Genomic DNA, 26,884 nt, shown 5'->3' on the forward strand with positions numbered 1-26,884 from the left:
GTACGTCGTTCAACGCAAGCCCTATACCAGTCGCGTGGAGCACGGATTTCCCGGGCTATTGAAATGACTTTTCTGTCGAAGCATTCGTGACACGATTTCAGAACACCTAGGTTGAATAGTAGCTAGTCGTTTCAGTGCGCGCTATCGTTCTCCGCGCGTTCCAGTATTGCAGCCGTTGCATAATGTGTGGAAATCACAGACCTGGAGACCCCCATTTCGATGCCATAAATTTTAAACAGATACCGTCTGCTTCGCAATGACGCACAGACATGCCTGACATGCCTGTAATTGCAGCATCCACTCGCAGGTTTATTATTCTACTTTTTTATTTCTCTGTGTTTTTATTCGTCCCGCGGGCTTTAATAAGTCGGCACGGGCCTAATAATTCCGCGGACAGAAATTGACATTCACCCGATTACGTTGAGAGTGCTGCTAAACGGTTCGGCGGTCTGCAGCTTCTTTGGCGCGCTCGCCGAGGAAGCGGTATTCCCTGCTTCTCGAAAGGAAATGGCCCTCAGGCACGCACACTGCGTGCCGCAAGCTGCTGGCAGCTTGCCGTTTCTTTCTTTCTTTTTTTAAAATGCCATTAGAATTTCTATGATGCTACGTCATAGCTACGTCCCTAACCGCTTTCCGGCAAATTTTTGTCACTGGGCTTTCCACTGTCTAATGGGGAGCGATAGCATCGGGTTGCTGAGGAAACTGGGTTCGAAACCGACCGTCGGACCAACCTGGGACCACCGCAGGTACTTGACGCTGGTTATGGGCCGCTCTTCAATGTACAGTCGGCGTCACTCTTGTGTAGAGCGCGCGAACGGCGTCCGCCGGGCGGCTCCGGAACCAGCCAGCGACTTCTCACGGCAATGGCCGGGCTCGTGCCACGCGCGGACTTTGCGGTGGCGCCCCTAGATGGCGCAGCGTGTCCAGACGGGAGCACGAGAGAGGATTCACGCTGCGTGCACGCCTGATATGTGGCGCATTTCGGCGGTGGCAACACGGCGTGTCGCTGCGTATTGCTTCAATGCTAATTGGATTAACTCGGACATTCATCGTGAGGAATTTTTTTTCACAGAAGCGGTTTCTCTCGGGGTCTCCGGCAGACGTTCGTCTCACAAAAACTACGTCATCGTGCGACATGGCTCGACAAGGGACAGCGCTTATATAACGAGACAGAGTACACGTACAGACATCTGTACTGCTTCTATACAGGTGTGCCGATCTGCACTCTATACGGAATTACGCAACGAAACAACAAATGCCACCTAAATATCCTTACTGTAACAAGCATGATCTTCAAGCGCATTGTTCGTTTTAAATAACCAAATCCGTTTCTTCGGCTCTTTCTGCCGTTATAAATCGAATAGCCTTCTTTGTTTCTTTCGCCTGTTTTTGTACTCGAAAGATTATGTTCGTGGCCGAACGCTTTTTTTAAACATACGTGCTGTCGCGCGAGAGCTGGCTGTGTCTGAAGGCTTAGGGTTTAGATGCTGTGGTCGGTCATCGCACTGTGTGCCGTCTCTCGGCGAAGCGAGATTGAAGCGCGATCAGAATTCCTTAGAACGCGTAGTTATAAAGCGAGGCACACCAATGAAGTAGGAGCATGTGTTTGCTGCGGTAAAGCTAGGGAAACGCAGGACCATCCCCTTAGAATGTTAATATATCTACCGAACTGTCTATTCGGGCTTCGCTGGTCTCATTGAAGCCCTTAGATTCAGGGCTAGCAGGGGGAAATTAAACATGTCCGCAAACAGAGATTAGTAATATGCGTCTGGAAGTTTGGTGAGAGGTAAGCAGGGAGACTACAAATAAGAGAGACGTACAAAAACAAAGTTCCCAATAATGCTTCAGAAAGTTTGATGCTAGGAATTCTAGTCTCTTAAAAGACAGGTAATACATAGGCAAAATAAGAAATATAGCTTGGTGGCGCAACCGACCGCCCCATTTAAAAGGAGACTCTCATAGCTTCCATCTATCGCTAAACATTTTCCTGCCTTGTGGTGCATGCTCACGAAGTATATTCTGCTTCAACGGGTTATGCACATTTCAGTGCCATACACTTGCCCACCTGTTTGTGACTACTTTCACTGTTCCTATGACACTCAGCGGCCGCAGCTTCGGCGGCAATCTAGTTTGGTTCAGAAATCAAATACTGCTATTTTTAATGTGGGTAGCATTCTTTGACTACTTCAGGTCTGCCTGTCCTGTCCTGTTCTATCCTGTCCTGTCCTGTCTTGCCTTGTCTTATCTTGTCCTGTCTGTCTGTCTGTCTGTCTGTCTGTCTGTCTGTCTGTCTGTCTGTCTGTCTGTCTGTCTGTCTGTCTGTCTGTCTGTCTGTCTGTCTGTCTGTCTGTCTGTCTGTCTGTCTGTCTGTCTGTCTGTCTGTCTGTCTGTCTGTCTGTCTGTCTGTCTGTCTGTCTGTCTGTCTGTCTGTCTGTCTGTCTGTCTGTCTGTCTGTCTGTCTGTCTGTCTGTCTGTCTGTCTGTCTGTCTGTCTGTCTGTCTGTCTGTCTGTCTGTCTGTCTGTCTGTCTGTCTGTCTGTCTGTCTGTCTGTCTGTCTGTCTGTCTGTCTGTCTGTCTGTCTGTCTGTCTGTCTGTCTGTCTGTCTGTCTGTCTGTCTGTCTGTCTGTCTGTCTGTCTGTCTGTCTGTCTGTCTGTCTGTCTGTCTGTCTGTCTGTCTGTCTGTCTGTCTGTCTGTCTGTCTGTCTGTCTTGTCTTGTCTTGTCTTGTCTTGTCTTGTCTTGTCTTGTCTTGTCTTGTCTTGTCTTGTCTGACGACGTCATAAATGGGTACGAGACCTTCAACGATTTTTTCTCATTTCGTCACGTTTGACATTTTATTTAATTTTATTTGAGCGCTCTGAATTTCTTATAGAGCGCGGACGACGATTTTTTGAACATGTGGTCGTTCTTCACCGTTTGCGACATCAGCCAAGCGAGATATACTTCATGCAATATCTCTGGGAACATCCGCACGTTCATGGAGTCTGACGCGAAATATATTGCCAATTACGAAGCGACCCTATTGTACGGTTCTGCAGCTTTCTACTTCTCAAATTTTATCCTGCTCGTCAAACGCCCCGTGTTTTCCGGATTCCTCTTCCAACGCTTTCAAACTCGCTTCGGTGCTCGTTCAAGACGAATAACGCGCAAGCACGCCATCAAACGCATTCACGCATGAATTCTAACCTTGTTGTTCAGAAGACTAAACTTCCGTCCCAAAGTATATAGCGCGCGATAATCAAGGAAGAGAGAGTGAGAGAAAAAGAGACACTCGTAGCGCTACGTGTCCCTGTCTGTATCTTTCGTTCATTATTATTATTATTATTATTATTATTATTATTATTATTATTATTATTATTATTATTATTATTATTATTATTATTATTATTATTAGATCTGGAAACATACAAGCACACAAAGGAAACAGGGAGAGAGCAAGCCGACAATTGCCATCGAGAGGGGCACAACGCCTGCCGACTCTTTCGGGAGGAGGGAATGAAAAGAGAAGTCTGCTGCGTATATGAAGTCAGTATGTACCGACTCGTCCAAACCGCTTCACTTCTTAACATCGTCGCTTAATTGGCAGGCTGCTCTGTGCTGTACTCGCTGCGCACGTGTAAAGCTGGTCACTCTTCCGGCTCGCTGTTTATCGCGGCCTTCAATGTGCTTGTTACACGGATAGTTGCTGAAGGAAGTTATTGAAGCGTCCTCGCAGTTATTGCGCACTTGAGTCTTGTCGGCGGCAGTAAAGGTGAACGCGCAAAGTGTTCGAAAGGCGGCGAAACGCGTCGTGTAGCTTTCCAGCTTTTTCCGCCTCGTGCTGTGGGCGAGGCAAGATCTAATTTTAGAAACACAGCTTAATGAACAGGTGACCAATCGCAAACAGGTGCGCGCGCAGCCGAAACTAAGGAGTCTGTGGTGCCTCCAGCGCAGAACGCCAAGATCAAACTGCGATAAGATAAGGTCAAGACAAAGGTATGATAAAGGGCATTACACCTAGCTGCCGCCACCTCTCCTGTGACTGTCCTGTCTGCAAAGAGCAGTGTGAGTCTGTGCTGGAGGCCCCGATTGTCAACTCCTGAGATTACTGCGTCGTTCCTCTGTAGGCAAAGGTCACAAGGGTCACGTGGTCGCTTTCACGTTGCGCTCGGGAGGCATGGAGTCTCGAACAGAGTCCATAGCAGGCCGTCAGCGTAGAAGGAACACTAACCACAAGAACACCCGAGATTAGCATAGTATTGTGCCTACGTCATTCTCTGTTCTTTTGGTTAGTTCCCTTTCTACGATGGTTGTCTACCATGAATTCCAAGATTAGATTAAATTAGGCTATGTAAGTGTAACGACTAGAGGAGCTCCGGGAATAACATGGACGCTACGTTGCGTCTACGTCATTCTCAGTTCTAATGGGATCAGTGCCCTTTCTACGTTGATTTTATGGCATGGATTATAAGGCCAGGTTAGGTTAAAAAAATACCATGTTATGATAGAGCTAAGCATGACGATGATGTTTTGTGTCGCAAGGGCCAAGTATGACCAAAGAGCGCCAGGCCAATGTGAATGTGTTCATTGTGAAGCTATGAATTAGGAACAAGGGATGGGACAGGGCTGTAAAGGGGTCTAAAAGACGGTCGCTGTAAAGTGCGTAACAGATACATGTAATAAACTATGATAATGATTATGAAGCCTGCCAAGGACGCGAAAGATACATTGTGAAAGAATTGCAATGTACTAAAATTGTGTCACAGGCTAAAAATTCCTAAGAGCACTACTACCATAACAGAGCCCTTAAAGTGCAAGGACCTGAAGGCGCGTGCTATACAACGACTATTATCACAGCAGCATCCTCTGGAGAGGGGATGCGCTACGAAACCTTTGGGCTATTAACATGCTAGACCACATATTTCAAGAAACCTAGGACAGCTTTGGTGGTAAAAAGGAGTTTCTTTACCAATAAACATACCGGGATGGAGAGGGAGACCAATACCAGTATGCTAGAGGAAAATGTATCCTTCTCTCTCTTTCGGCTTCCCGACACTCCACGAGGATGTGGAGGACGGTGAGCCTTTCACAGCATCTTCTACAGGTTCGTGGCCTCTAAGCAGAAAATTGTGAGTACCATATGTATGTCCTATTCTGAGTCGACAGAATAGGGCATCGGTCCGTCTTGTTTTTGTAACGGAGGGCCAGAAACCTATCCTCGGCTTAATCAAATGTAGCTTATTATTTGTTTCATTGTCCCACATGCGTTGCCAGTAACTTCGCAGTTTCGTTCGCAAAAAAGGCTTGAGGTCTGTGGCAGGAATAGCAGTGGTGGAATTACCAGCTTGAGGTGTAATTGATGTGGCCGTTTGGTCGGCCAGCACATTACCTTCGATGCATCTATGACCAGGGACCCATCATATTGTCACATATCTACGAGACGAATAAATATTGCACAAGAAAGAGTAAAGCTAAATAAAAACATTATATTTGTGTTTTTTAAGGACATTAGTGCTTTTACAACACTTAATGAGTCCGTGAATGAGGATGCGGAATAAGGAAGAAGGAGCTAAGGATGCGCATTATTGGAACCTCAGCGCTGACACCCGTTATTGCAGTCGCACCGCTGGCACGAGTTGTTGCAAATGGGTCGCAAGCCCCAAGGGTAGCGTTGGCCTGGCGGCCTGGGGCACAACTGGAAGCATCCGAAGGTCCTGGCAAAGCATGAGTCGACTGCTAACAGAACAATTTGTTTATTCTAGCATCGCAAAAGAGCGGCCGGTCAGGTCGACCGAAGTGGAGAGACGGTAGAGTACGTTATTCAACAGAAGAAATCGGAGCCTCTCTCCTGGCGTCCGGGGGCAGCTGCTTTTATACTCTTGGCGTCGCGGGCAAGAAGGAAGGTCACGGGATGAGACCACGTGACGGCGGGGCACGGACGAGCTGAGAGACATGTTGAGACGAGTGTAGTGACGCATCAGCCGGGCCGGCGCCGGTCAGACCTCCTCGCTTCACACTTGGGGAGCTCCTCTCCCCGGCTGCCGCGCTTTGACAAGCGTGGGCACACACACACACACGCACACACGAAGACACGTGGCACTGAAACACGCCTGGACGCGCTTGGCGGGGAGGCTTTGCGGCAGATCCGAACGGGCCAAAATGTCCGCCGCTTTGAACGAAGCCCCGGCGTCCGTTGCATCCGCGCCGGCTATACCGCGCGTCGTAGGCGAAACGTAACAGCATGCAGCCGGTATCGTAGCATCACTATTTTTTTCTATTCCCTCACCATCGACTTATTCCCGAATTAAACCACCAGACATCCTTTCACGAAAAAAAAATGCTTTATTCACTGCAGGCCCAAAATATGACAACGAATGAAATAGCGAAAACGCCGACCACAAAGGGTAGGTTAAATACTTCTAAGGCATTTCTGTTTCCGTAGCAAAACCTTGTTCACAGCAAACAATATTTTGTTTTTGGTTTTGGTGACCGTTTTCACTATTTCATTCGTTCGAACATGCCTTTTCCCAATCAGACGAGATGTCGTCGAACTATATATCTCAGGATAAGAGAAAGGAAGGTTTCTAACAGAGCGGGCACAATCCGGCAACACTGCCGTATTTCAAGAGTCTCCAGAGGTCGCAGACGTCGATGGCCATTCCAAGTACAATAACCCCCTGGGTCGTTGTCTTAAGGGGGGGGGTTTAGAATCGCTAGCAACTGAATGGGAGTGTTGTTATCACCGGCTTATAGATTGATAGCGCAGCGCAGGCGGTGATGTGCCGGCGGCGGTGTCGAGATCACGGGGCGTGCGTCTCCGGCGACAAGTAGCGTCGCCGCCACTTCCGATTGGCAGGCCGCCCAGTGGGCCGGCGGCTGCGTGGTCGACACGCGCGCGGCGCGTGCGAGGATCATCGACGAGGAAGCGATCGGCCGCGGCACTGGCCACGTGCGTCACCGTGCTGTGTCGACCGCGCCGCAGAGGATATGGCGCGTGTTTGCGAGCCGAGTTGTCGTGTTTATATGCAAATTAAAGTTTGCGGCTATACACGAAGCCAACGGAGAACGAAGCCAAGGAAACCACGGAGGAGACTAACTGCTCTTTCTTTCTTGTCGTTTTTGGTCTTTAATTTGGAGGTAGAGAGGGTGGAGGCCCTGGAGTACAGGGTGCCTCGAAGTGCTCCGCCACATTGCACGCATACGATGGCTTCGCAGGATAGCGCTTCTCTTGAAAGAGGCGGGCTTGGACAAGCGGCTGTAACAGTGATGTCACGCGTACCACGCAAGAGTGACAGACTGTAACTGACGATGTGTGTGCTGTGCTGTGTGCTCTCTCTCTCTCTCCTCCCCATCTTTCATCGTCCCGTCCCGCTCCCATGTGTAGGGTAGCAAACCGGTTGAGCTAAACTGCTTAACCTCCCAGCCTTTCCTTCTCCACTTTTTCCTTCCTTGCTTCCTTCGGTCGCCCCGGCCTTCGGATGCGGCCGGCTAACGTGTACGTCCCACCTTCGGCGTCGATCTGTGGCATGGAGGACGTGTTCCCAAACACGGACGGCGCGAGGGCGCCTCGTGCCTCACGAGTTTTTCCTTCCGTACAAAGCCAAGGACAAGGAAATATATTATCGTGTCAAAACAAGTAAGCTTTCACGATGCCCGCGCACATAACTTATAGAGAGCCCAATAACATCTGCTTTAATGTGGGCGAACGTACGTCACAACCTGACGCGATCGAAAGGCTAGAAAGAGTGCACATAGTTCTTGTTCCGCGTACCTGAAGGAGGAAGTTTCGCCCTTGAAGCAAATTATTTAAGATTGATACGCAGTGGCCACCGCGACGCGGTGCCTAAAGAGAATCGGCATTTGAATGTTTTCACCGTAGCCTGAAGACAAACACGTGCAAACATTCAAGCATTAAACTACACCAGGGACTACACCACACAGTGAAAAAAAAAAAAAAGAAGAAAAGAACCGAATGCCTCTTTTGCGGCTAATACGCTAACCTATGTCGCACTACGTGGGGCTGCAATCATCATCCTGTCGCTTCGTCCCTTCCCCCAACCCCGCCCTGTTTCACTGGGAAGCCGCTCTGCTCAGCTCCATAGCCACAACGAATAGTGAGAGTTGGGGAATCGGACCCGCTCCACAGCCAAGGCCACATGTTCCCTGGGCTATAAGGGTTCCGTTCCGCTGGAACAAGACTCGAATTCTTTCGCTCTCAATAAAGTTTATTGCTACTGCTACTGGAACCCAGTGTTGCCCTTGCGGGTGGTATATAGTTGTTGTTGTTGCCGCACTGCTTATACTTTTCATCTTAAGCCTCCCCACCTCCTAACGAGGGCCACTACATGCCAATTCAATGCATGCTACTTTAGGTACAATACATGCTAACTTTAGGTTGCCCGGGCCCAGTCAAGCTGTCAAAAGACAACTTTTTGCCAAGGTATACCTACCAGAAATGTCTGTTTTTTCTGGAAAACAAAACTGAAGTGAAATGATTTGAATTGAGATGAAATTTTAAAGTGACGCTTTGTTTGGCCCTTCTTCGAGGTTTGGCGTGGGTCGTCAGCTTCTTGGCGGATGCATTTATGAATTTATAGGCGAAGTTTAGGTATTTGTTCCGAAGGCAAGTACCAGCAAATGGGCTTGTATAGGCCCTGAATGTATCTCTAGAGCGCACCGACCTCTTGGCCGAATTGCGCTTCATACTCAGCAGCGCATTTATTTTTTATTTGATTTTCTACCATTTAGCCATCGGGCGTGTTCCACTGGGTGTGTGGCCTTCCTTGGATAATCCTTCCGAATGAACCGAATGAATGTGTTGGAGTGAAACAACAGAACGGTAGCCAGATATTTTCAGTGCAAGAAAGGTGCGCCTTCAAGCGCGTGGTTCCTGTCTAAAAGCGAAGCTTTCTGCGCCTTCTTTCTCGTAGTTTGGTGCGCATCAGCTCGGTCGGCTTCTTGCCGAGTAGGATGGTCCGATCATGGAGAGAGAGAGAGAGAGAGAGAGAGAGAGAGAGAGAGAGAGAGAGAGAGAGAGAGGCAGGGAGGTCAACCATGGCGAGTGACCGGTTTGCTACCCTAGGCTGGGGGTAGCCAACTATGGAGATTGTGCGTTGTTAAACTGGGCTGCGCGTGTTGAAAAGTGGGTCGATCCCGCAGACAGTGTAATCCGCGGCCCGCGGATAGACAGTGTAATCAGTGTAATCACGTGTAACGTGATTACACGTGTTTATTACACGTTTTTACACGTTAATATTTACACGTTATTATTATTACACATTATTACACGATTACACGTGATTAATCACGTGTAACAGTGTAATCCCGCAGACAGTGTAATCACGTGACCCGCGTGGATTACGCGGGTCACGTGATGGGGGCTTAATTTCGCGTCGATTTGTCGGCAAGGCACGCTATCGCTATGCTGCAAAACGCTTTGCAGACGTAGCTGTTTCATATCATTTGATTAACCGCTTCGCGAAAGCTTCTCTTCACTTAGATTTCAAAATGCCGCGCATGTATATAGATTTTTTTAATTGTGCATTTAGACGCACCCTAACTGCCCAGGGGGTTATGGGGGAAGCCGTATATTGTGGAAAGTTCTGGGTTAATTTTGACCACCTGGAATTCCCTAACGTGTTCCCTAACCTAACCTAAGTACATGAGCGTTTTCTTTTTTTTTTGCATCTTGTCCTCGTAGGAAAGTGGTGATTGCGGCCGGGAATCGGACGAGTGACATCGAGCTCATCAACGCCACGCTACAGCGACTGAGCCACCTCGGCAGGCAAAGGTCAGTTATTAACAGCAAAAGCCAAGTATCCGTCTTTTACACGAAGCAAGGCTCGTGTGTTTGCGGGCAGTATAAATTGTCGTAAAGGTTAGCTTACGAACTAAACAAATGTGGCGTCCACGGCCAAAGAAACACGCGAGCCGAGTTCACGACCTCGAAACCAGAGGACGAACGTTATAGTCCCTAAGCCGCCTCAGCGCGCGTGTAGCTTCAGAGGTAGGAGTATAAGAAGGCTTGCAGTCAATCCTCGATTTAACGAAACCCGATTTCACGGAACTCTCGATTCAACGAAATGCTCTCAATTACCCGACACGCATTCCCATATATCTTAATGCGCTGAAAACCTGGAAGCAACTAAACGAATATAACTGGATGTATAGCGTATATAAGGGCACGCAATACGACAGAATCTCATTGACCTGTTGAGTAGGTTTATTACCACCTTGCCGCTCCCGTGAAGAGACTCAAACGCTCAACGGGCTCGCTGACAGCGTCATGTGTGATGAGTGCGCACTCAGACAGAAATGTTTTTTTCTTTTGGTCTTGAATGAATATAATGTTATTCGCATGAGTGTGTTAAGCGTTATCTGCGATTTAACGGAAGTTCTCGATTGAACGAAAGAATTCTCGGGTTCCATCAGCTTCGGTATACTGAGGTTTAACTGTTACGGGTTTGCGCTAAGAATGGCATGTTACATGGACTTGCACTGGCTGATCTTCGGGACAAGAAAAGAAGATGACACCAGTGAATTGATACTTAGCAATGAGCTTGTTAACAAACGAGCGGTTTGATTTTTGTATAGCCGCCCTTCCTACGGCGCTGGCTTTGCCTGTTCTCGCAGTCCGGACGTAAAGGAAAACAAAGCAGGTGAGAACGTCCGCTTTAACATGCTTTGACCTTGTTGTGAGCGATTTGTGCCGTCGTAGTTGCTGTTTCCACGATGCTGGCTTTATTCTGGCCCGCCCGAACGGGAAGTGAAAGGGAATGCACGCGTTTCAGGTGCCAACAGGCGATTTAGTGGATGCCGCGTAAAAAAAATAAGGGGTTGTTTGGAGAGTTTGATTGCCGCTGGAGTTCTTGAGGAAAGTTAGAGTAACGAGCGGCTCTGCTTCAGCGCGAGCCTTGAATCACTAATTTTGGCAGTGTCCGTGACCAGCGAAGCAAAGATAATGAGTGAAGCGCAACGGGGTGTATGGGACGAGTGGGTGAGATAATTTGGGTGCAGGAAACTGACTTTCCTCCGACGGGGGCACGTGCACGTGCCGTAAAGGCGCTGACCTATTCCATTACTCGAATCCATTATCGCCGGCAGGGGGCGTGCGGAGTTGTGCGCGAGAGAGTAAAAGGGAACCTTGAACATTTTGATGCCGAGCTTGGGGCTCATACGCGTGTATGGAAACAACAGTCGTCCGATATCCAAGCAGTGTGGCGATTATGATCGCCAATGACATCCTCTCTCAGTCGGGGTGACGACAAATAGTTATACAGACTGCGTTAACTAAATGCAATCTGTGATCGACAAATGCGGTGAATTCTTGATTTCGTTAGTTATTTGCAAAGGAAGAGCGGTACGTGTATGCAGGGATGCTTCTTAATGTCTTTCAAGATGATCGCCTCCCATGGTTACGCACTTTCGATAACGCGTGTACAGAGGCATCGCGTATTTTGGGCGAAGACACCCCGTGGGATGCGGTTGACTTCAGCGTCCACGTTGCTTTGAACGGTCGGCAGTGTCCGAAAGCCGCTGTCCTCTTAACTGCACGTATGCACAACCGGATGGCTTCGCGAACGATGACTGACACACTTCGGGCTTCACGGACCGGGTTGCAGTCAACCATGCAGTAGTGCGAACTACACCGCTTGCCATGTGATTCATTCATCGTATTTATTAATCGCAAATCGTATGCATGTACATAACTAAATCCGACATTCTGCATCTCCCAATTGTATCTTGTAAAGTTACGCACGCCTCTGACGACCCCATCGCCATCTCTGCCTTTTTCCCACCAAGTCTCTAGATGATCTCCATCGCGAATCAGACGCCACGGAAAGGCTTTGGTCCGGGGTTCGATCCCCGGACCAAGCCGATTCCTTTCTGCAGTTTTTGTTTTTCTGAGAAACCCGCAGGGGTTTCCTTTGTAGCTTCGCGATCTACAGTTGGTTGGATGACGCTTTTCCGTCTCACTACATTAAAGGACATCAAAACGCGAATCACGTTTAAGGCAATCTCGTTATCAGCGAGATTACAACGCGGGAGTTGCGTTACTCTCGCCGCTGAGCATGCAGAATGCATTTAGTACTCATGTTGGTTATATGCACTTCGAGGTTACCGAGAGTCTAGCCGTTTTACATTTATTGGTTCTTCCTGGTGTGTTGATATTTGCATAAACGCCGGCACCCCGTAACACGTAGGACACTTTTCTGGAAAAATCTGTTGCCATCTTTAGGGCGGTCATACATAGGATAAGCAAATAGATTACAGGCCCCCCCTCCCCCCCTCCCCCCTCCCCCCTCCCCCCTCCCCCCCGCGCTCATCCAAACTTCCTTTACCGAAAAATAGTTTATATGGATAATGCGATACCAGTCATCACATGGTTGCATCAATCTACAACGTCGACGAGCTTTCAGAGAGAGAGAGAGAATGAAGAGGAAAGGCAGGGAGGTTAACCAGATATGAGTCTCCGGTTTGCTACCCTACACTGGGGATGGGGGATAGGGGTTAGAAAGATGACAGAGAGAGAGAGAAAAAAAAAATTCCGAGTGTCTTGGGAGGTGGTCAGAGCCGACGTTCCGCTTGCACCTAAACCCACAATTGGCAGGGCTTCAACTACGATAGTTTCGTGAGAAAGTATGTTCATGCTAATTCATGGGGATGCCAAGAAAGTGACATTGACATAAACAAGCAATGTGTGGTTTGGGGCATTATCCCTACCCATTCGTCAGGCTTCTGGAGTGTAGGCCTGGCGTGCGCATGTCATTTCTATTCCTGGTAAAAACATTCGGCGTTCACGGCGGACAGAAGGCGGTGTAACGAAGCAATAAAACAAATAAATAAAACTGTAAAACGTCTTTGTCTTAACACCTAGTCGTGGCAAATCAAACGACTTGAGCATTGAAGGCTGGAGTCCGTGGTTTGATCTCAAGTGCCGAATTTCGGTGGGAGTGGAACTTAAAATTTGCCTTTTAAGAAGGATTTAAAAAAAAAAGAGGCAGATGTTCACAGGAAGATGGGGGCTTGAAGTGATTAAGAGTGGTCGGGCTAGAAATGCCGCTTGAGCCAACATTTCGTTAGGGAAACGGCTCATGCCCTGACGAAGACTAGTCCTTTTGTCGAAACGTTGGCTCCAGCTACATTTCTTGTTCGACCAATGTTAATCAACTGCAAGAAGAGCGTAATCTAAGAACAAGAAGAAGCCTCCTCCATGTGGACCGTACTAAGCCAGAAGCGTACTTAGCAGTGTCTATCAAAATCAAAGTGTCGATTTCGGACGTTAAGCTCGCGCCAGACAGTTCAGCAGTCATTTTTCATGCTGCACAAAGCAAATGGTAGGTCCTTCCTTCCTGCGCTTGCTGTCCTCCCAGTTGCCTTGCCATGGCTTTTAAAAATCATGGCAAGCTGTCAGTAAAGCCTCGATACTATTTGTCGACAATCATCAGTGTCCTACGTTTCCGTCAGTGGCGTAGCCAGAAATTTTGTTCGGGGGGGGCTACGCCACTGGCCCAAGATATATATATATATATATATATATATATATAGCCTCCTCCTTAAGAGGAAGCTTTAGCTCGGGTGCTCCTATTTAAGTACATGTAGAAGCGGAATTCGTTTTTCCCTGCAACCACTTCACCAAATTTGAGGAGGTTTTTTGCATTTAAAAGGAATAATTTATTTCTAGTGACTACTGGCTTCGAATTTTTCATTTAGGTGGTCAATTATTTATTAAAAATTGGCCAAAATTGAAAATTTTCAGAAAACGAAACTATCAAGTTTAAAACACCGTGACTCAACAATTAAAAATGATATCACAATTCTGTGAATTGCATCTAATAGTACATCTACAGCGGAAAAAATAGATATGGTACACATAAATCTCAAAAAATTTAGTATTGCGGAAATACGGCTTTTGCAGAACCCTTCTACCCAACGCAACCAATTCACGTAAGATACAAATTGACACAGCAAACTTGTCCGCTTTTACTGTTATAATAAATGCCGTTTACAGAACCACAATATCTGTTCTTCATGCATAGCTGTTAGCTTGTAAACGTCGTGCTTCTATTTTTTCAAACTTTCGAATTTTCCAAAATATTTTAAACAAAATTCAGGCCCTAAATCAAAGTTCTGTTTCCAACAGACACTAGGATTTACCTGCAACCAATTTCAATAAAAGCGATTAGCAGGATTATCTCAGAAAAGCGTGTCTGCGGTTTACAAGTATTTGAATAGGCCGCGTCGGATCGGGCCCGAGCTAAAGCTTCCTCTTAAACAATTTATCGAGGGATCAACTATATGAATAATAACTGCATAATAACTGCATTGTCATTGCCAAAGATGCTGCAAACGAATTCTTGAAAGCTACGCTCTGTAAATACAAGTAAAATATGTATTTTTTCATAAAATATTATACTCGTATGTGCCAAAAATTGTGCCCAACATAACTGACGTCAATGCTTCCATGTTGTTTGTGTATTTATTAAGTAAAGAAAATATCACACGAACTTTAGAACTATATCAGTTCGAAACCAGGAAAGCAGTGCATACCGCTGATATGAAAAATTAAAAGGCAATGAACTGAACAAGTTGAGGACAAATATGTTAATGAAACTTTGTCATTCAAGAACCGTGCTGACATTCTTGTATATATGCAATGGCCAGTGAAAAATCTCAATGACGCTGTTGTTTGTTCCAATGTATTACGCAGGAGTAGCTGTCCCTTGTCGTGTATCGTGAGTAATTGCACCGAAGTTATAGTCGCGACAGAGAGCACGTATAAAAAGCAGGAGTTCTGCAAGATATATGAGGGCAAGTCAAGTGAATGAGCCAACGACGGGCTACTTTATTTAAAAGTAGTCTTCATGAGAATTTAGACATTTGTCTTATTGACTAACGAGTTGCGCGATTCCCGTCTTATAAAACTCCTTGGGTTGCTGCTTCAAAAAGTCTGTATCTGGTTTTCTTGAGCTGTTTTTTCGGTTGCCCCAAAATGTAGAAGTCGCAAGGTGACAGGTCTGAGCTCTATTGCGGATGTTGCAGCGTTTCCCACTTAAACTTTCCCAGTTTTATATTAACCACATAAGCGACGTGGGGACAGGCATTGTCGTGGAACAAGATGACCCTATTCGTCAATTTTCCATGTTGTTCGTTCTTGGTTGCGACACGCTGCCGTTCTGGCGTTTCACAATATCGGAAACAATTGATAGCCTCTCAAGATTTAGCAAATTCTATCAGTAATGGACCCTGTCGATCGAAAAAAAAAAGTCAACAACACCTTTCCATGACGGCCTTTACGTTCTTTGGGCGTGGTAAATTCGAATGTTTCCACTGTAAGCTTTGCCGTCGTGTTTCAGGCTCGTAGTAGTGGCACCAAGGTTCGTCCCCGATCACAGTTGCAAACAATAAGTCGTCATGCTCATTGTGATACCCGATCAGATGAGTCAAGGCAGCGCGAAACTTCTCCGTCTTCTCGCGATGGATAAAAATCTTGGGGATCCATCGCGCACCAAAGAGCCGATAACCGAGAAGCTCATGAATTATGGCGTGAACCGAACCGTGACTGATGTTCAGACGGTCTGCCAGTAGTTCATCGATGCTTATCCTCCGTTCTTGTTTCAGCAGCTCATGAACCTTTGAAATTGTGTGGGGGTGTATGCACGATGCTTTTGGCCCGGTCTTGGAATGTTTTTGCAACGTCTTTTGAACCGTTTGCTCCAACGCTTCACAGTGGTCAATGAAATGCAGTGTTCAACGTACACGGCAGTCATATGGTGACTAATTTCTGTTTTCGAAACACCTTCAGCTGTCAAAAACTTCGCGACACCGAGCTGTTCAACTTTTGAAGTGCCCATTATGTGACGCAACCATATTCAACCCAGTGTATGAGAGCATTAAAGAACATTTATCTTCACACCTGCGTGTCACTTTTGTAAATGAGACATGCCGTTCTCCTACGCACATGCCTCGCAGATAATGAACCGAACCATTATTGCGCGGTTAGGGTAGGCTCACTTTCATTTGACTCGCCCTCGTACATTAGAAATGCAAAGATACCATGGGATATACAAATGCGAAAATACGGCTTGATAAAGGACAACAAAGTGTCCCTGGAAACAAAGTTCACTGCATGTATACACAAAACCTCGCAACAAGATATTTAAGTATACGTTATAAGTCTCCAATGAGTCTATGTATGTAAGAAGAAGTAACTGTATATAATGCGTCCAACAAGGCAAATAAACATGTTGCACAATCATAGATTCACAGAATCCTAGATTCCGCCCCCATTCCATCGATTCCCCCCGATGTATTGCGCGCGACGGAAGGCAGCGCGCTTGCTCCCCGCTTTTCTCCTTTGCGCACACAAGACTGAGCCACCATCGTCGGCTCACCCATTCCACCTCCCCTCCTACGCTTTCACTCGCACATACAGCATGCAGCGCGCGGTCACGATGTTATCACCCTTGGACTTTGTACGAAACGTGAGGGCGATGGCAGGAATGCGCCTGGAGTGTCCATATAATTGCTTTCGCAATAAAATAATAAACGTATCCGGCAATTGAAGCGTCCCGTCGCCCATTACTTTCCGCAGAAGAAGTATCAAAATCGAACTTTCACCATGCGACAATTCGCTGCGCCGCAACAATGTATTTTTTTTTTTTCTGTGAGGCGGAGGCACCGAAATGAAAAAAAAAACGCATAGGAAAGTATGTTGGACAGAATCTAATGCCTACTTAGGGAACCTAGTGGGGCTACGGAAGGAATACCGAAGAAAACATGAGACGCTTGGTCCACTGAGAACCATACGCATACTGCTCAATATCCTACAGCGGCGAAACAAGACTTTCCGGAAAGGTTCCGCTCAAGGAGTGCGGTGCAATCCTTCGAGTCCCCACAGTGATGGCGGCGAGCGACCATTTTTTTTTCTCGTCTGCTAGCCAGAAAGCGTCCAAAACTCTGTCCGGTGAAAATCCACTCGGCCAGAGCAAACCGAACGCGCACCGAAGTGCACCGCACGGTGGTCGGGGCCATACGAGAAAAACGTATGCGCTCTGGCTGGCTCTGGCAGCCCGCGGGTAGGGTAGCGAAAATAAAAATTGAAGAGGCTCAATGTGTCCTCGCGAATAAAAGTCAAAGTAAAAAAATAAATAAGAACGTAGTTACTTTGGCTGGCTTTAGTGTCTTGGCATGGATGTTCTGGCGTAGGTTTAAAAAAATGTTGACATTTTTAATGTGACATGACGGCACAAATGAACCACCCCAACGCTTCGTCTCATTGGACCTCGCTGCCTGCTTTGTCAACTCGTCTGCTAGTGTGTTGATTTGGCTTGTCTCGTTGTATGTTCCGATGTAAGACTTTAGAAAAGTCAATAGACCTTTGGCGTCAAATGTTTATAACAACATTAAACCCACAAAGTTCCGCAATTGAAAATCTAAAGCACAACTTTGGAAACGTCAATGCACCTTTCACATCAAGAGCTTATGAGATATATACCCATAAAGTTTCGCAATTGATATCCATGCGCTCCATAGATTCGGTGGCCTCAGTGCGATGCCGCGGCGAGCCCGCTCACCATCAAAGCGCCCTTGAAACTTTGTGCTTGGATGGGACTGCTTGGCGTTATGTGACTCCCGGTGTATGGGCGTTGCCACGAAATCCAGCCCGAGTTTGCAATCTTCGCGGTTAAATGTCTTTTCGAGCGTCAAAAAGACATTATAGATAAAATCCAGAGTGATTTCCGGCGCCGGGGGTCGCTTTGGTCGGCGGTGCATGGACAGCACGAAAAAATTTCGGGGGGGGGGCTGAAGCCCCATAAGCCCCCCCCCCTGGCTACGCCCCTGGTTTCCGTGTGTGGGCCTTAATAAAGCACAGCAATGTTTCTGGCAAAGATATGACTTCAATAGCAAAAACTATTGAATTCGCATTTAATCCGCACATTTGTAGAGAAATGCCTAATCGATTCGCATGGCAAATGAGGAATCCCCGCACACGTGTAACCTAGGCATTTTTTGAGGACTGAAGCGAAGACATCCCCCCCCCCCCCCCCGCCCTTCCCTCTCCTGGCCCTAAATTCTCTCATCCATCATGTATATATACCGTCCCCCGAAGCAGTCGCTTTTGCAACCTTAAACAGAGAAACCAGGTCGGAATGCGGCGGTCTGTGCCCGTTTCTCACGTGTCTCTTTCAGAAAACGGGTTCGCAAAAGCGAGAACCGTGGAGGACTTCTACAGAGCCGCAACACCTGCTGCCTTTCTCTTGTGTCTATTGTACGCTCTCTCCTTTCGCCATGTGTGTGTATGTGTGTTTTGGGTCGCTGAAGAGCGAAAACAAAAACAAAAAGCGATACCCCGACCTGTTACGGGGCGGAAAGGTAGACAGAGCCCGGGGACGCAGAGGAAGTGCTTCCGCAGCTTTCCTTCCGTTTCCGTTCGCTGCGTACACGCTTTCCTTGTGCCCCTGGTGTGGCGAAGGACCGCCTTTGCTTTCGGGAACACTCAACGCCTCGTCGAATGTGAATTATTGCGCTCCCGTGGACGCAAATTGTGTGGTCTTGGAGTAAGTCAGTCATTCGCCTTGAACTGCGGATACTCCGTGTCAAGTGACATAGTTAAACGACTGTCACACTTCCGCGTTCTTTTGTGTGCGTATATATATATATATATATATATATATATATATATATATTGGTTGTGGCTGAGAAAATCACGCTGGAACCGATAGTAAAATGAAGAAAAAGAGTGCGACGTATGTTGAATAAGCACAGTATATTTCACTGACGTTTCGGCTGGTGGACCAGCCTTTGTCAAAGTGCCGAAGTGACTTTGATAAAGGCTGGCCCACCAGCCGAAATGTCAGTGAAATATACTGTGCCAATTCAACGTACGTCGTACTCCTGTTCTTCATTATATATATATATATATATATATATATATATATATATATATATATATATATATATATATATATATATATATATATATATATATATATCGTCCATCAGTCTTTGAATAGGAATTATCCGAATGAATTTTGTGGAAGTGAGTTTAGTGAAACGAAATTAGTTCTGAAGTGCTACGAAGGCTCCACCGTATTCATCCATCACTGGCGGTCCGGAACTACGCTTCTTAGCCTGTTAATCATAGTCTCAACCTCCAGACACCTGTATTAGCCTTTAGCACTGCGCAATAATGATTCAATCTGAATTTAGAACATATCTTTTAAAAAAGTTTCACTTAGCGGGATTTCTGTGAAACTGGATTAAGAGTACTACAGGTAGATTAAACTGAAATTCGTGGGATTGACTACTCTACATTTATGGAAGATGATGGGTTGAATGGAAAGGAGTGAGAAAGTAGTTTCCCTGAACGCACAAGGAAAATGTCACGTTGTCAAAGGCGATAACTCGATCCAGTCGACCATTAAACGTGCGCTCGGTCGCGCAGACAGCCATTCGCAGCCATTACCGGACTAGAGGAGGCGACGCGGCCTTTTCTCCTCTAGCGCGCTCTTGATCACGTGACCTTCAACATCGGGCGCGCAAGAAGACTGCACGCATCTTCAGCGTCCTTCGCGGCTCACACTCACACGTCTTTCTCTCTCACCCACAGCACATGGCGCGCGGGACGCGATAAGATCTTATCGTGCTTCGGCTTTATATGGAACATCACGGCGACGGCGTGTTCATACAATTGCTATCAAAACATTTAAAAAAACGCAGTAACGCTTCAGACGCTTGTACCAAGGCCTGTGTTTCGATGTTCAGGTATTGTAGGAGCCTTAGACAAAGCACGAGAAAAAAAAAAGACACACATTGCGCGGCATTTCTGCGGAAAAAGCTGGTCGTGCCTACGTGTACGCAGACAAATAATAATATTTGGGGTTTTACGTGCCAGAACCACTTTCTGATTATGAGGCACGCCGTAGTGGAGGACTCCGGAAATTTTGACCACCTGGGGTTCTTTAACGTGCACCTAAATCTAAGCACACGGGTGTTTTCGCATTTCGCCCCCATCGAAATGCGGCCGCCGTGGCCGGGATTCGATCCCGCGACCTCGTGCTCAGCAGCCCAACACTATAGCCACTGAGCAACCACGGCGGGTCCGCAGACAAATCTGGTCGTCAGAATTTGTTTTATTAGTGTTCGTCTTTGGTGTCGTTTCATCGTGTTCAAGAGGTAGTCGACGCTGTTGAGACAATAACTACCTCAGCTTGTGTTGTGCAGCGCTGAAAGATCCGTCTCCACGCGTTAAAAAAAAAATGTATCGGCTTCACCTGTCATCTTCTGGTTTCTGACCTACGTGGTGTCGTGTCTCTGACAACTTCGACATTGCAGGAAAACCAACCAGAAAGAACCCGCGGACTAACGCCCTCCACGTTCACGCGTAGGGGTCATTTTTAAAGGTTGCGCGACGCCTGCCTGGAACCAGCCGCACGAATGCGCGCGGTTAAACGAGAAATCTTTCCCCGTATCGTAGGTCGTCGCGCTAAGTAGGAGGCACATTATGTGCGCGTAAAACAGTGCAGTGCTGCTGAAGCCGGCTAGAGCTTGAACCTGCCAGTTGGCGATTGAACGGAACTACACATCGATGGGATTGTGCCTGTGTGTCCAGCAATAATCATTGATGAGCTATGTTTACGTCCATAAATTGCAATGTCGGTGACGATGGACGGCGTAGTCACATGGCGGTCGCAATGTAGGGCTCACAGGGATACTTTCTGGACTGTTTTCGCTGGCTCGGGGGGATGGCGTTCCCGTCAAAGAGGACTTGCTCACAGTGCTCATAGGCTTATGCTGACTGGGTTGTCATCACCGGGTTGTTATCATCGTGTTGTGCTCACTGGGTTGTGTTGAAAGCGTTCTGTTCAGGAAAGTGTTCTCACAGAGTTGTCCTCAGTGTGTGCTCAGAGGGTTGTCCTCATTGGGTGTCCTGAACGGGGTTGTGGTGAATGCGTTCTTCCCAGGGAGTTGTTCTCACAGGGTTGTACGTACTTGCCGGGTTGTACTCGCCGGGTCGTACTCACAGGTTTTTGTTCACTGTGTTGTGTTCACCGGGTTGTGCTCACCGGGTGGTGCTCGCCGGGCTGTGTTCACCGAGTTTTATTCATTTGGTTGTGTTGAAAGCGTTGTGATCAAGGAGTTGTGCTCAAAGGGTTTTTCTCGCCGGGTTGTGTTGACTGGGCTGTGGTGAAAGCGTTGTGCCCAAGGAGTTGTTCTCACAAGCTTGTTCTCGCTGTGTTTTTTGCTCTGGGTTGGCCTAGTTTACCAGGTTGTATTCACTGGACTGTGCTTAACACGTTCTCATCAATCGATTGTGCTCACAGGGGTATGCTGAAAGTGTTCTACTCAAATCGTTGAGCTCACAGGGCTTTGCTGACTGGGTAGAGCCAACGCCACCGACCTACGTAGCACAGAGCCTGTGCACTTCGGTCTATGACGTCACGATACCTGTCCCGACTGCCATAGAATCAAGTGGAGATGCTTCCGAGTACGCCGCGGTGATTGTGACCTCACGGCCTTCGTCACGTACGCCAGCCTTGTCAATGGAAATTTCGAGCATAGTGGCATGACGTCATCAAGCAGGGCGCACATGCATTGTGCTATCTAGGCGGCGTTGGCTGAACTCACTATATGCACTGTTCAAGGGGCTGTGCTCACAGTGTTTCAAAACTAGTTCTGCCTTGGAAGTGGAACCAACTCACTCCTTCGAGCAGCTCGTCGACGTAGAAAGCCCAGCGCTATGATACGGGACGCTTGTACCTGTTGTTACTCGAGGAAGACCTGCGACGGCGGGTGTCGAACCAGGGCCTCGTGAACATAGAGTGGGGAGCAAACTTGTTGATCACCTACCATGTAAAGTGCCTTCCACTACAAAAGTTCTCTGCTTTTTGAAGCCGGTGTTTACTGATTTCTTAAGCCACATCCGAATCTCGAGTGCCGCGTTCGTTAACACGTACATCCTTTAACGATGGGCGCTCCTAATACCTTAGCGGTTCTTAAGATAGCTCATTGTTTTCACGCGTATATCAATAATGATGAACACCCACGAGAACAACAACGCTAATATTGAAAACAAACGAACAATTGGAATGTAGTGAAACCACTGTCAAGTGCGAACAGTTCTCGTGAAACTTCATCCCTGGTTACCTGGCGCCCCGCTGCAGCCTCCACCGCAGTGCACGGTATTAGGAAGAAGGCGTGCGGGCGTGCGGCCTTATCGTAGGTGATCCTCCGCCGGCTATTTATACGGCTTTCCGGCGCATCCTTCCGCGTTTGAAGTTCGCGCCCGTTCGCGCCAAGAGGATAAGTGCCAAGTGCCGTACAGTCGAACTTATTGTTTTTCTTCTTTTTTTTCCCCACTACGTGTCAATGCGTCGCCCATTAAGCCGGGGTGCGCGTTTAGCGGTCACCCGCTAATGGGAATCGTCCTTTTTTTTTTCCCCCCGCTGCCGCATGTCGCTACAGCGAGGGTATTGCTGGTCGGCCTTGTCAAAGTGACGAGGAAAGGTTGTGTGGCATCGTGCGGAAACCTCGCGCGAATCACGGAAAGAATTACGGTCGAACACTCGTGATAGGGGGACCCGCTACAAACGTTTCCTGTTGGCGATTGCTGGGCACGCGGTCGGTACACGGTAAGTGCCCCGGTAGCGGGTAACACCACATTGGGGGAGGGGGGGGGGGACAGAAACACGGCGGCAAAATAAAGCGAAGAGGGATCCCGAACAGCTCGTTGGGAGGATCGTTGGACCGTAATGGTCGCCGATGCGTCCTGCGTCTGTGAGCCAGACAGTGAGGGATGGGTGGCCGAAGCGGTAAACGAACGCGCATAACGACACAGGCGGACATCTCCTCATTTTGATGGAGCCTGTGAGAATGTCTGCGGAGAGCTCGAGGTGGCAGAAAAAAATGTCACTGGAGAATGCGTCACGGGCGGTTTTAACGTCTGTTCTAGGAAAATAATGAATGGTTCCCGGCTCTCTCTCTCTCTTAAATAAAGAAATACATACGTCGTCGTTCTTTATTTAAATGATGTATACCTGGAAATATGTGGATGTCACTAAAAAGCCAAATGTTGAAAGAAGCTTATGGGTGATGTGGGGGCGTGCGTTAGCGTACTTGTTTATTGCTGTAAGGGTTGATTGCCTCCTCGCGCCGTCATTTCATTCATTCATTCATTCATTCATTCATTCATTCATTCATTCATTCATTCATTCATTCATTCATTCATTCACACAAGTTTAATCGCCGTAGAGCGATCGGTGGTAGATCTCTTGCCGATATTTCCCGTGCAATTTTATTGCGATATATGAATGAATAAAAAAAATCAATATATCAATCAGCTACCGGCCAGAATGTAAACGTACAATCTCTGTTTAATACCGGCAGTGCTCTAAAACTTCTAACGTCAAGACTAAATAACTTGGAACTTCCATTGTCGTACGCCAGACTCGCTAACTTCGCGGCATGCTTGCAAATTTTTTTTTCTTGATGGATCGCTACTCACTGATCAAGAAATGAAAGTATCAGCCCTTACCCTTAATGGCCTTCTTAGAGAATTGTTGCTACAACACCGATATATTTTATTGCGTCATCCCTTCTTAGTGAAATTTTATTTCTCTACGCTCGCACTAATCATTGTCGTTATTTTAAAAGCTATATATTTTACGCCATTTACAGCGACGAAATTTAGGCCTTTTTAAAGCCATGTGTCACCTGCCACTAGCACTCAATTTTCCAATTCATTCAGAATTAATTGAAAACATCATTACGTGTCATGGCGCTCTTTGGTCATGTCCGTGCCTTGCGCCATTAAACACCACACGCCATCACGAATTCGCAGTTGAGGTTCAAGAGCGCCGTACTGATCTTCAGTCCACAGCTTCAGTCTAGAATTAAATCTTAAATCCAATCCAATCTTGAACCTGGACTGAAGACTAACCATGGCTGGAATCACTTTCCTTCGTGCATCTCGACAAATCGAAGTTTGTTGTCGCGACCACGCACCATTTCATTACAGCGCTCCCTTTATTGTGGCGTGCGTTGGCTCAATTCACTGTACAGTCGCAGACAGAATAAAATGGACCACGGGATCTCCGAAAACGTTCAATTCCCGAGCAGCCTGTAGCAGTAACCAGTAAAACTGCCCACGACAACGTTGTTTGCATATTCTAGTCGAGGTCCAAAATGCAAATACCAGATTGCGTTGTGAGGTTGCGGAGATATTCCGCTTTTTCTTAGATTTCATGGTCCATAATATTCTGTCCGCGACTGTACGTCTTACGCCTACACAGCTTTCCGAATGAACGAACGACCGAATGAATTAGAAAGCGGTGAACTGGCCGGGCTAGTCGGTACATTGGAAAACGGATAAAAAGCCAGCAGAAACACATGAGACGCAATGAATGAATGAATGAATGAATGAATGAATGAATGAATGAATGAATGAATGAATGAATGAATGAATGAATGAATGAATGAATGAACTGATTGGTTGATGTAGTTATAGATGGGAGGACGGATGGTGAGATCTATGGATGGATGGATGGACGGACGGATGGACGGATGGACGGACGGACGGAGGCGTATATGGATGGGTGACAGGATAAAAGGCGCGGTGCCTAGAATTCAGTTAACCCTCAACTTTTCTGCGTTGCTCAGTAATTTGTGCGGTGGTGGGGAAACTTTTGCTCGAAAATGGCTGGTTGTACATGTACATTGAAAGGCATACAGTGGCGGGGAACGCATGCCACTGATAGCGACAAGAGCTGACGCAGGTTGGCGGCGCGCTGGGAATATTTCACTCGCATCGAGGAAAAGACCGACGACCTTAGGCGCTACATTCGGCTCTGTTTTTTCTCCTTACCGCGTGCCGTCAGGGTTTCTGACGTGTCAGCATCGAGAGACTAATTATCACCCTTCACATCGTGTATTCTCTCGAGGAAAGCTGGAAGGGCTGCTATTCCCCACGTAGGCGAGATAAGTCAGAGTGAAGGTGCAACTCTCAAGGATCTCGTATGTCTTCTCGCTCCTCCCTTAGCGAATTATTTGCTTCAACGAAATTCTGCTTGTTTCTTCTAGGATGGCAACAGGATAAACATATTCATTTGGTCTGACCTTAAACGCCATTCCCTTCAATTTTCCATTAGACCTGAAAACTAAGACATTGGTCTTGAATATCTTTTCCATTCTTCAAGCTTTATTTCATAGGCATATAAAGCACATTTGCTCCAAGGAAACTTCAAGCACTTGCTGAACATTGTTGTAAATAGGAACAGAACAGCTTGTTAACACCGGTTTCTAAATGTATTTGTGATTTGCGTTTATCTTTAAAAAAAAAGAAGGTCACTCTACTCTGTTGTCTTCAGTTCAATTGGAAGTTTGACAGTTTTTTAGTGTTGATCTTTTGCTCTTCATATTTGCTGTACTGTTTCCCATTTCCCAGGTTCTTTAACTACAGTTCTAACTAACTGTTCTAACCACGTGCCACCCACTGGACTACCACGCAACACCTTTGATGAGGAATCTGTGTGTCACGCACAGTCTGAGAATGATGGGTTCAGTTCATGTATTTCGGAGGTAACTTAGTTAATACTGCAGTGGACGAAGACGGCGTTGTGTGCGTTGGAAGGAAGTTGTTCTTCGGAATGTCCGGCTTGAAAGTGCGCCGCTGTCGCAGTAAATATGTGGAAAGCCGTGAATCGCTGAAGTCGCATGATTTTATTTTAGTGTGGGAACTTCCGTAACCAAGCAAGTCCTGAAGAAGAGATAAAGAACACGATGAGGACAGGCGTCGTCCTCGTCGCATTCTTTGCCTTTTGTCCGGCATTCGCTTGGTAACTAAACACCGTGGAAAGTCACGAACTAACTCAATCCGTTACGCTTCTTACGTTCTCGAAGTATAATTGGGGAAAAAGTGCCTTACTGCCGGAACACTTTTATTTCACCGCACGCTATCATCCTTTATTCACTTGGCAACCTTTACATCGTGCAGAAGCCGGCGAAAAGTTTGTTTCCGGCATATTTAACTAAACAATTGCAACGTAGAGTAGCGATATTCAACTGAACCCACATCAAGAGTTCTACGAACGTGGCACATCTGACCCTACTTTGTACCGTCGTGCGCTTAAATCCAACACGTCCCATTTGCTTCAATTTTTCCTTCGCCTGCATTGTTCGCCATGTTTCAATGCGTCGTACGCTTTGGCCGGGATTACACGGTGTGCTGAGCGCGTGTCGTAATATATAGACGCTCAGGAGCGGTGCGCACGCCCGCGCCTATAATACGCGTCAGATACGTCCCATGTGGTTGCTGCTTGACCGCCTGCGCAGATGGCGTCTTCAGCAGCCGCTGACTGTTGCTGTTGCTCCGTCATACGGCCTCAGGGCACTTCATCCTTGGACGATGTCATAATCGAAGAACCTTGTGCGGACGTCAAAATTAACGGGACAGAATCGCCGACGCGTGTTCAGACGGCGCGAAGGGAGCAGCAGGGTCGTTTCTAAGCTGCATTTATTTTCCCCCTGGTCGATTAATTGCAGGCTGTCGTCCGGCACGTCGCCGTTTAGTTGACAGTGACGCGCGACAAGTGGCTTCCACGTAGCAGCACCTTCCCTGTTCGCCACACGCGTAAACAAAACACTTCCTCCCCGATAGACCTGCGAATACATGTTGCCACGTTCTGACGTGTACTAGGCCCATTAAGGCAAATTCCAACCGCCTACTTGAGAGCTGCAACTTACAGCGCTAACCTATAGTAATGATATTCATGCCGCGCTCGAATGTTGAGAAACATTTCGTTGCGCCGTGTTTATCGCAGGCACTTTCACAGCATCGAACACGTGTTCATGTTATCGAAAACGGCGGACTGCGCGTCCTGTGTCCGCTTTCGCAACGACGTAGAAGG

At 47.2% G+C, this 26,884-nt stretch overlaps 1 protein-coding gene across 3 annotated transcripts in view; it reads left to right on the forward strand.

Moving 5' to 3' along the window:
• The window catches only part of LOC135903718 (uncharacterized), a 290,426-nt gene that overhangs the window by 48,303 nt on the left and 215,239 nt on the right, over positions 1-26,884 (forward strand). For all 3 annotated transcript variants that reach the window (XM_070525027.1, XM_070525028.1, XM_070525030.1), the window contains one exon: positions 9,679-9,768. The gene's annotated coding sequence lies outside the window, so the exon portion shown is untranslated. The remainder of the gene's footprint in view (positions 1-9,678; positions 9,769-26,884) is intronic.

Source organism: Dermacentor albipictus, chromosome 9, assembly GCF_038994185.2.
Source record: "Dermacentor albipictus isolate Rhodes 1998 colony chromosome 9, USDA_Dalb.pri_finalv2, whole genome shotgun sequence".
NCBI classification, from domain to species: domain Eukaryota; kingdom Metazoa; phylum Arthropoda; class Arachnida; order Ixodida; family Ixodidae; genus Dermacentor; species Dermacentor albipictus.